The following is an 11,570-nucleotide window of genomic DNA, read 5'->3' on the forward strand; positions in this document are numbered from 1 at the left end:
GTTGAAGGGATTATATCTAAGAGAGACATGTTCATAGTAGCCGCACAACAACTGGCACTCTTCCAAATTTACTCCTCATATCCCCAGTACATCCACGTTTATACAGATGGTTCGTGTCATAAAAATTCCTCGACTTCAGCATTCGTCATTCCACATTTAGCGCTAGAGCAAACATTTAAATTATCCCGGGAGACATCTTCCACCATGGCAGAACTATTTGCAATCCTGTGTGCTTTGCGTTTCATAACGTCAGAAAAACATTCGCAAAATGGGTTATCTTTAGCGATTCGCAAGCCGCTCTCACATTACTGCAGAGCAATAAGAAAAATTCTTTGAACACTGCGTTATTGTATGAGACGCTGAAAGAACTTACAAAAGCAAGCGCAATGAACCACGTAATTGCATTTCAGTGGATACCTGGGCACTGCAATATTCCTGGTAATACTGCAGCGGACGCAGCTGCGAATCGAGCGCACAATAACGCAGAGACAGCCAATCTTCCCCTATTGAGTAGTGAAGTCCGTCTGATCCTGAGATAGATTCCTTGTCGCCTCAGCGTAACTACCTGGTTTGACCAGCAAACTAAAAACTCGGGGTTATACTCTATAGATCCATGTATAAACTTATCAGTGCCGGAAACTCTAAGAGACAACACAAAATTTGAAACATTGGTACACCGGCTGCGTCTTGGTACTGCATTTACGAAACACTTCTTGTACAGGATAAAACGTATCTCTAGTCCGCAGTGTTCTTGTGGCCATCCAGACGAAGATGTGCATCATCTTCTTCTCGAATGCACGAAATGCGATACACAATGAACGGTACTGCAAGCTAATTTGTTTATATTAGACAGAAGACCATTCACTCTTAAAAAGATACTTCGCCCATGGCCAACTGCGGGCCTTCAAAAAAGAGCACTTCTTGCTCTGAAAAAGTTTTTAGAGGAGACCAACATTTTGGGAAAATATTAAGTATCAGATGATCCGAGTACGTTAATGAGTTACATAAACGTTGTTAGTAGTTCATAATTGGGTTATGGGGGATCGCATCTTTTACGCAACATGTATAATTCTGTTCTGTACTTGCAGTGTATTACATGTGTTGTGTGTTTTGGCTGGTCAAAACATCTGACTTTACATATGCGTATGTGGACTGAACTAGTGCACAGAACTTTGCGACTCATGTACTGCTGGACTGTATATTTTTTAGTGATCCGGTGTTCTACTGAGTGTTATATTTTGTGTCGCTATTCTTCCTTTCTACGCAAATTTGTTTCCTTTGCCAAGTGACAAGGAGTAGCCGGTGCCACCATAAAGGCGCCAACCTCTCCTAACATTCACTTCAATAAACAAAAAAGGACGAGCTTTCTCTGGCGGGGCTAGCTTTGACTGAACCCTTTAGGTAGAAGCTAGTTCAAACACGGGCACTTTCGAAGCCTGTATCTATATCCTTGCTTTGACTGCTATCGTACCAGCTACGCTATACGAAGAGGACCCGCGAAATTTTCGTAGGCAACATGCCAGCAGTGTAAGTTTTATATTCTCGTTTCTTCTTTGAGTGCTGACGTTCCTTTTCATGGGATCATTTCTTCGGTTAATAGCACCCATATTTTAGAATAATAGAGGCAATCTTCATTTGCTAGTAGATATTATTTTTCTTCATATGTGTTAGTTTACAATATATACGTTTCAGCATGTCGCGTATATAGTGTGTGTTTCACGAAATGCATTGCAGCTCCTTCAATATAGGACAACCTAGATCAAGAAATGACTTTATTTCAATTGCTTTTATTACAAAACCATACGTTAGAATTTAACTTTATGTATTATATAGACAATAGGCATTTAAATTTGACTATTGAACTTTTTGAACAAATTAGCTATGCGATTGATTCAATATAAAGACTTGAAGCGCGCCGTTCGAGGAACTCGTAAATATTTCAAGAAGTGCGAGATTTGGAGGTAGATAATTTTTACAGAGTAATCAATTCCAATTAATTTCTCGAAGAAAAGCCAAATTGAACAGCCGGAGAGCCCAATGTTGACCCCTATAGTAGACGCCCACACGTGACGTAACTGCTTGCGGCTAACAGTCGGGCGGCTATGAAGCGACCTGAGATCACGCCTGCAGAGGGACGCTCGATCGATGCTCGCCCACCTGTGAGGCACATTCAATGACGTCACTCACATGGGCCTACTATGGGAGTCGTGGATGTCCTCTTCGACTGTCCAGCTTCCCTTTTGTGTGTGAGATTGCCGGCAGCTGATCATGCTCTAAAAATTATTGGCGTCGAAATCTCCCATTTCTCAAAGCGGTTATGAGCTTCTCGGAAGGACAGCTTCTAGTCTTTCATTAGCATCAGTCACATAGCTCACCTTCGTGAAAAGTTCATTAGTGTAACATACACAATTACTTGTTTACTTATTACACGAGGTAATTTTCAAATGTGTTACTCTTTACTGTCTGTTTATGACAGTACAGAGCCTGCGTAGCCTACATTTACTGTCGTAAATGCGTTTCATCCGCGCACTACTGTCTGTTCGACCATGCACAAGAAGAGTTTTCGGTGTTCCGTTGTTGTTGTTTATTCAATTCTACTATCATGCGAGAAGAGATATACAGGCCAAATTGTTCGGTTCCTTAATGAAAGGCTAAAAGAACATGATTACAATGTGCACCGAGCTATACAGGAACACTAAGGAGTTCACTGTCGCGACTGTGGTTGTAAACCGAATTTTTATCGGTGTGAAGTGTTAAAAAAGCACCGATCACAACTTACGCGGGAGATCATTGAAGCTGATCTCATAGCAAGGGTTGGCAGCACGTGCGTTAGCGCGCCATCTTTGTGCCTATCTCCACAGGAAGCAAGATTTCTTGATCAGTTTAACCTTGTATGACAGAATTGCGCGTTCTATGACCCATGATGTTCACCACCTTCTATCGGTGTGGCGTGTTATGAAGTGTTGTGACAACATGTCCTGACGCTTTCTTGTAGGTATATATTTCGTGCAACTTGCCAATAAACCAGTTGGAAGTCAGCGCTCTGTTCCTTTATCTGGTCGGCTCGGCTTGTTTGTTGTTTCGTGTGTTACGCTGTACCAGTTTTAGATCGGCATTAGCAGCACCCATGCAATTCAATTAAACTGGGTTCTCACTCTGAGTTCTCGGAATCAGTTCTCAGAGTGAATCCTCAGGGTGAATTCTCGGAGTAAGTTCTCAGAGTAAGTTGTCAAAGTTAGTTCTCAGAGTGAGTTCTAGTAACTCCCTGAGTGCGAGAGAGTTCTGCGAGTTCTCTCTAAAAGTGATGATGATGATGGTGGTATTGAGTAGCGCGAGGGCAGATATGGCCAAAGAGCGCCCTTCCCTTAAAGGGGCCCTGAGTCACCCATCGGGCGTGGTAAAATAACATAGTCCGCAGGTAGCACACGCTGCTGTAAACACCTCAGCCAAGTTTTGCTGTCGTAGGCGGTGCGTAGAGCTCGTGAGCGGATCGCGAAGTCACCTTTCTCCCAAACGCTCTCTTTTCAGCAGAAGGCCCTGCCCTTACTCTTTTCTCGACGCACTATTTCGTCAACGGACGCATTATTTCGTCAATCCCTTAGAAAGTTGTTCTTCGCCGATATCTGACAACTAACTGCGGTTGGCTACATGGCGTAGATATAGTAAGTGGTCCTGATCCCTTTCGACTCAGGGCAGGCGTTTGTCAGCGCCACAGGAGATGTTGAAAGCACAAAAGGAACAAAAGTAAGGAGTAGAAAGTAAGGAGAAAAAGACAGTCTGTCAGGCCATCTGGCTGGTCCAGTTCGCTTTACTCCAGGCTCCAGTCGCCTCGGATTTCACCAAAGCCACGACGATTCAATCCGGCAGCCATGCTGGTTCAAATCAGCACGTCCCAGCCACGTGGCTGTCTAGTCGGCCGTGATCTGTCGTAGTGGGTCGTGCAGTTGAGGTGGTCGGCGTCGGCGGCCGCTCGCTGTCGGAGTGCACTGTTGCTGTGGTGGGGTGGTGTAGCCAGACTTGCGGCCGCCGCGGGGTGCCGCCACGAGTCCACTGGCTAAGGGCACTGTGGCTCGCTGGGGGCAACCGCGCTTCGCTTACGTTTAGCGCGTCGTTAAGCACCGAAGGCGGAATTCGTGGTGTCTACGTTAACATCTGAAATGAAATTTGAACTGTGCGCCACAGTGAGATTTAGACGGCGGAGCGTTGTGGGCACGCCTAACTCCGCCGTAGCCTTCGCAGTGCAAGGCATTGAAGGAGGAACGGGAGCACAGCGGAGGTCGTGTTGGATTGCCAATAACTCCGCTTCTGCTGAACGCATAGAAGTACTTTTTGCGACATTGTGTTTCTGAAATAGCCTATTTTCACTTCAAACGCCTGTGTCCCCTTCGATAAAGGAAGTGGTTCAGGGCCCCTTTAAAGTCAGTTCCAGAGCTGAAAAATCTAAATCGCCTCCAGTGACGTAAATGTGGGCATATCTAAACTAATTGTGCAGTCTTTGTGACGTCCAGGATGCTGCTTTAGGATTTGATACATATAGAGCAGCTGTGTGAATGAAATTGTAAAATAATGATGAAATGTCAATGTCACGGAGAATAAATACTTAACGGTTGCAATTACAGGTCGAGCTGTGTTCGAGTTACGCTTGAAAGGCTAAGTATAATTATTTCAAATGAAACGACTCGCCCTATTTTGAATGCACTCCAGAAGGTCAACGAGATATTTTTGCGATTCTATAGAAGAGGCAAACCAGTTGAGACCAAACGATAGTTATGCAAGCTGGTATTTAAAGGTTGGACGGGATATTAAGTTGATGCGCACGACCCTGATAATCGGGACGCAATAGTAGAGATGTAAATGATGTAATTAGCCCAACAAAATATAATCTAAGTCACATTATTAGCATTGAATTGGTAGAAAATGTAAGTAGTTTTTGAGAAAGTTACCTTCCACTTCAACACTTGCAGGGACATAAGCCACGTAGCACGCTGCAGTCACTAATGTGTTAAAGATCATTTTGGAGTGCCACGTGATGAGTCGAACTGCTAGTGGAACCAATGCTAATGCAGCGTAACTACCGACGGGACCAATTCATGTACTGCCGCTACGAAAGAATGTTTTCACCGTCATCTCATCTGCGTTATGCTTGGTCTACCCCCTCTATCCCACCGGCGTCACTTTAGTTCTCTGAAACTTCTACACTCTGTTTTGCTCCCCACATTATGCCCCCCCCCCTAACACAGCTGGAACGTGCAAAGCCCCTAATAACGAGAAACAGCATTCAGTTGAATTTATCGCTATTTTTCGCTCGCAATAACACTTTTAAATAGTCTTTTTTTCCACGACTGTTGAGCTTTCAAATGACCCGCCTGGTTCCATCCTTTGCTTACCAAAGAATTTGGGGAAGCTATTGAGTACTCCCTTTAACCATGTTCTCCCGTCTACGTCTACTTTTTTATTGTGCTTCGTATTTACCACATATCGTATTCACCCACTCCTGCAATAGCCCTCTTGGGGCTGCCGTATCTGCAAATAAAATAAAAGGTCACGGTTTCACCCGAAAGGCGAAGCACCGATTGCGATAGCAAATTAGTAGGTAGCTGTACGAAGTAAAAGTAGTAGTTTTATCGGCCGTATAAACATGTAAACCTTCGCTTACTAACTAAATTAACAATGATAGATTGTGTAAGTGTGGATCAACGAGGACGTAGAAAGAAACAGACACACGGAGACAGCGCTGCCTTTGTGTGTCTGCTTCTTTCTACATCCTCGTTCAGTCACGATTACACATTCTACCATGGATTCAATCCAACTAGCCGGTCAGCGTGTTTTAACTAAATTAACCAGCACGGTGTCACGCGCGCACAGGTAAACATGTACACACATCACTGGATGACAGCGGAAACTGTCTGTGAATACGCTGGAACTACGAACCGATGCAGGAGCCGCGAGCCAATTGACCTTCGTGCATCTCTCGCTTCAACGCGTACGAATCGTCGAAAGCACAGCGCGTACGAAGCTACCGGCACTACGCGCACACTGCAAGCATCGCAGATCGCTTTCAAGATACGGCGCCCGCACGGCCGCACCGTAAGCAGCAGCCGCCGCAGAAAAACGCACTTCTCCCTCTCCTCACCCCCGTGCCTTGCACGCGACAGGAGAGTGCGCCCTTCCGGCCCGCCCTCTACGCTCGCACACGCGAGATTGAGCCACGTTCGACGGCTCCCCTTCGCCCGCTTTGACTCGCACATACAGCATCCGCCACGCAGTGACAATATTATCGCCCTTGAACTTTATACGAAACCTCACGGCGACGGCAATGGTAACAGCAGAAGTGTGCCTGGAGTGCCCATATAATTGTTATTGCAACAAAATAAAAATACTATAAAATACAATTGTCAACAAACAATCACACCCAAGAAAATCTGTTGTTCTGCAAGTCGGTGATGCAAATTAAAAGGAGTACTACTGCGAGTTCGCTGCCTTGGGTCACACCAGAAGAAACGTCAGAAAGGTGAGAGGAAAAGTTAACAGCCGTGAACTGCCGCATATTAAACTGAAAATTATGAAGCCATGACAGGGTTAATGAGCCTAGTTTAAGTGCAGACAGTTGCGCATAAGGAGTCAAGGTGCTACGGGGTCGAATTCTCTCTATATTTCTTTTAATTTATACAGAAAGGTGCAACCGATTTTTTTGTTGTTGTTGCTGTTTATGTCGAAGTGTAAGTCTGACATGAATTTGAGTGACAGTTTACGCTGTATTGAGCAAAAAAATTTAGATTCAATATGCGAGAATATGTGAAAGGCGATAACGTGCTCAGCATTTCGCATCAAATGCATATCAGTGAGGCGGGAAGATAAATTTCGCTTGAACTTTTATTGCTGCTTTTAAATACAGGCATTACTTTTGCCACCTTGCAGTCTGTAGAGGGCAGTCTGAAGTTTCAGGAACGGGCTGAAGGTAAAAAAAACACAAAGCGTTGGATTCCGCTTCAGTCTCTCTTCATCAAGCCAATTTTCGCGTTCATCAAATGAAATCTGTTAATGTTTGCCTATGCATACGTGAGACCATGCTTCTTAATTAGTAAACGAAAGAATACTGCAATTTATAGGATCTACAAAGCTACGAACCTTGCTTCATGTAGTTGAATATGCTTGGTTATCGCTATCAATGCTTAACACTTCCGGCAGAACTGCGACTTTATACGACTCGACCACGTGACTGATTCGAATAAAAAGTGCTGCATTTCACATAGAACGTAAACTCTTGTGGGTCTAAGAATCGGAATTGTACAGCCTGGAATGTTTATATAGTTCCCCGAAATTGGCAACCTTCAAAAATGGAAGCCCTAAGTTTACAAAGCAGCTGCGCCGAAATCTGATATTCTAGTTTTGTAAACTGTATCCGTTAGAGCATATACGACGGACAAATTAGGTTTGTGAATGTAAAGCCTACGTCGGATCTTTTTACAATGTACAATAATTTCGCCAGAGTGTTCCTCACAAATTGGTGGTTTGTTTCAGAGTGATGTAAACCACATCCCAATACACCAATTTTGCGCTTTAGTTTTTTATTAGGTGCAGTGTACGGAACTGTGGCATATTTTCTTCATTGTTTAATAACGAAGTTGTAAACTTGATAATTCGATTTACAACCTAAATAAAAAAATTATTCCTTGCATTCAGCATAATTCATTTTTGTTTTTTGTTTAAGCACAACATTCCTCATCAAGACTAGTGGAGCTGCCGAGAAAAAAATTCACCGACGATTACGATACTCAATAATGCGAAATTTGAGCGCAGCTCTATACGTGCTTTCATTCCGCAAAATATTGGCTGGCGCAGACAATTTGTCTCGTGCACCACGTTGCAGACGAAGCGAAGTGTGGCGTGACTGCCTCGCTAATCGGTAAATCGTGAGGGACAGCGCGTGGGTGACGCTGAGGCGCATTTCACAGCAGCAGCCACAGACAGACTTCAGCTCACGCAGCACTTTGCTTCCATATATGGTATCGGTGGACGCGCTTGCCGCGTGCCTTATCGATGGCGTCACAGGTGAACAGACGATGCGCGCTAACCTGGAGCCATCTCGTAGCGATCGTCGCCCCAGAACACGTCTTGCGTGACACTACGCTTTTCTTCTCACGCTTTCGCTATAGCTTCCTCCCCCGCTTTCGGCCTCATGGTTCCGCTGCCCCCTCCTCATCCACTTTCCTCATCGCATTATATTCGCTATCACCGTCTTTAATCCCTCGCTGCGCTCCCCGTTCGCTCTTTCGTCCTTCGCTGTGCTCGTTTGCTCGGTTAGGCTGAGGAACGACGCCAAGGGACGTCGACGCTCAACTCAGAAATGACCGCCTAAGAGCTGCATTCTAAAACGATTTATAAATGTATTTAAATGATTCAAATGTGTTTATAGACGAGCTCTTAAGGGCAGTTCTAACTGCGTGTGCCTTGATTATGGCTAGATAGTTAGAATTGGGAGTCAAGGGTATCGTGCGCAAGAGAAGCAGGTTTATGACAGCTGCGCAGCAACCAGCACAGCACCAAATTTACGCCTTATATCCGCAGTATCATCATCATCAGCCTATTCATATCCACTGCAGGACGAAGGCCTTTCCCTGCGATCTCCAATTACCTCTGTCCTGCACCAACCGACTCCAAATAGCACCCGCAAATTTCCTAATTTCATCACTCCATTTAGTCTTCTGCCGTCCTATACTGCGCTTCCCTTCTCTTGGTACCCATTCTGTTACCCTAATGGTCCAACGGTTATCTAGTCTGCGCATTACATGACCTGTCCAGCGCAATTTTTTTCTCTTAATGTCTATTAGAATATCGTCTATGCCCGCTTTTTTGACAGCCTTGACGTTTTTGATGCTTTTTTGACAGTCAGCATGTCTTCAGCGCCATGTCCCACTGTTCCGTGACATCACGCCCAGGTCGGAAAGCCGTCGTCTCGGTGCTCCCGTTCATGGGACCGAAATCGCAGAGGAGCCAGGTTTCACCCTAGGCACGTTCACAACGTCACAGTCTCAGACAATGAGCGATAGTAGCAAACTTACAAGAATAGTATTACGATAATAAACATGCATAAAAGTCGGTAGCGTGCGACTGAAAGCCACGCAACGCCTATAAATGGCGAGATGTTCTCATAAAATGTATTTTTTATGAATGTAGTCCCGGTTTCTGGCACACAGAACGTTTCATAAAGAATGCGTTCGAAAGTTATCAAATGTGTGGAGAATGCGATAACTAAGCGATTTCTTGCTATTTTCTTTTTTTTACAACAGCAGCATATATATGTAAACTGACTCACGGTAGTTGTAGAAATTGGCGAATTAGAACAAGTTAACCAAAACAAACAGGTCATTCGTCCTAATGGAAGATTCATTGCACGCATATCATTCGAGTTCATAAAATGCAAAAAAAAAAGTCGACAGTGCTAATTTCTACGGCCTAATGAATACTGGCCACTTTCATCGAAAAAAATAAAAACTGAACTGCCCGAAAAGCGTCACGGTTTCCCTCTGCAGTCGCCCACGAGCGACGTCACTGCTTGCGCCGGGCTTAACTTGCGCCTCCCTGTCATGCGATCATGAAGCGAGCGAGATTGGGGCATGATAAGGACATGCGCTTACGCCCGTGCTTAGCCGATCGACGCTGACACTTAATCACTGACGAGCACCTGCTAAAGGCGTGACGGCTAAAACTATGGGATTCGCCCACCCCACACTCCGTATTAGGTTATGGGGGGACGCCGTATTCGAAGATACTGTATCAAGTTTGAACATCTGGCGTCCATGAACGTGTACCTAAATCAGAATACGCGAGCGTTTTTTGTAAGCCGCCCCCAATTTCTATGTGGCCGTCGAGGCCGGGAATTAAGCCGGCCACCACCTGATCAGCGACGCAACGTCATAGCCACCGATTCACGAGTCCGGGTTAAAGGAGTGCCAGTTCTTGGCAGTTGAAGGCCCGCTTGCATGAGTTATATTACCCGCGGGTAAATTTACCTAGGGTTAGAAGGCTATTTAAGACGCACATTGCTCCCGTTGCAACACATTGTGCGTCTTCCAGCGAAAATTTGGATGGAGGTACTCTTGCTCTATAGGCAAATAAACAGCGATCGTTTAAGCTAACCCCACCTTCGAACATACTCTGTAATGTATTTTGCTCCTTTTGTTTCACCGCGCCGCGGTGATATAAATCCTCCTGATGTAAGAAAAAAAAGCACCGAGAAGGAAAACAGTATTTGCTATAGCCAACTCTACGTCCAGAAAGCAACAGCTCGCTTTTCCTATACACGCGTGACTACCAAACAAATTAACGATTTCGTTCTGGTCGTCGCAGTAATAGGGCGAATTAGCAGTTCCTATGCGGACAGACTGAAGCTGCGGCCTCAGAAGTATACCTAGCAAAGAACTTGAATCCCCTTCCAAAGCGTTTAGCAAAGCTGAAACTAAGCACGCCCCGCATACATGTGATGAAAAGCACTCACCTCATGAAATGGCCAGTTCCCTTCTACAATGCAAGGGCGACGCGGCGCACAATACGGAATGCCGTTCACTCGTGGATACCCACCGTATCCTCTTGCCGTCAGAATAAAAATGTTCTTTACAATAAAACCACAACGCGACGAACACTGTCGTAGTAACACCGGCACTACCACGCTGAGTCGCCTACGTTGTTCAAGGTCCTCCCGCGCAGTTCGTCGATGAAAACGATGCCGCCACGGTCGAAGCCAAACAATTGTCGCAATCCTTCATCGTCGCGAAAACGTAAAAAGGATCACTGCAGTCCCTAATTAGGGCGCGGATATAATCCGGCGTAGCGCGGGCACGCGCGGAGCAGTTACCGCTACGCAGTTGCAAAGCGGACGCTCTACAGTCTAGCGTCAACGCTCAGCCAGCGCGACTGGCGGCATTCGGCTCGCGCTGACGCGGGCAGCGCGGGAACAGTGTTTATCTCACGCCGGAGACGCTAGACCAGAGTGCAACGCACGTAATCTTCGTTGTCCGGCAGCACGCTAGACTACAGTACAGGCGCACTGAACAGGTTAAGCCGAATTAGAGGGTTCGTGAAGCGCAGAAGCGCTCGGCCACAGCGCCCTTGTGCGCATGCGCTGCGGCAACACCTCATCTCCACGGTGCTGCGGGCCACGGTCAACGCACTGAATTCTGTAGGACCCAAATTTTCACCGATCCTGGCGCTTGCGTGGCAGGCTGAAACACCGGATCACATCAGCGCCTTCAAACGCGCCGGTTTTAGGAATGAAAGTCACCGGTATTGCCGAAGCTGTAGAAATTAACAGCGTAAACATTGTGCGTGTCTGCAAACAGTTACATACGCCTTCGTTACCGGGCTTCAACTTTTGCATTAGGATGCATAAAAATGGCAGTGCCGGTTAAAAGGTTTAGAAAACGGGGGTTAGTGACGTTTCGAAACCCATACGCTTTAAAAAAAAAAAACTAACATCGGCTTTAGTCAGTCGCAACATTTTGTGCTATATGTACAGACAGACAGACAGACAGACAAAGAACTTTACTAATGGTCCTGAGGAACAGCGTTAG

At 45.7% G+C, this 11,570-nt stretch overlaps 1 long non-coding RNA gene across 1 annotated transcript in view; it reads right to left on the reverse strand.

Moving 5' to 3' along the window:
• The window catches only part of LOC140214216 (uncharacterized), a 359,561-nt gene extending 348,532 nt beyond the window's left edge, over window positions 1-11,029 (reverse strand). The window contains exon 1 of the long non-coding RNA XR_011891138.1: window positions 10,499-11,029. This is a non-coding gene — a long non-coding RNA (uncharacterized lncRNA). The remainder of the gene's footprint in view (window positions 1-10,498) is intronic.
• Between the last annotated feature and the right edge of the window lie 541 nt (window positions 11,030-11,570).

This window comes from Dermacentor andersoni, chromosome 11, assembly GCF_023375885.2.
Source record: "Dermacentor andersoni chromosome 11, qqDerAnde1_hic_scaffold, whole genome shotgun sequence".
NCBI lineage: Eukaryota > Metazoa > Arthropoda > Arachnida > Ixodida > Ixodidae > Dermacentor > Dermacentor andersoni.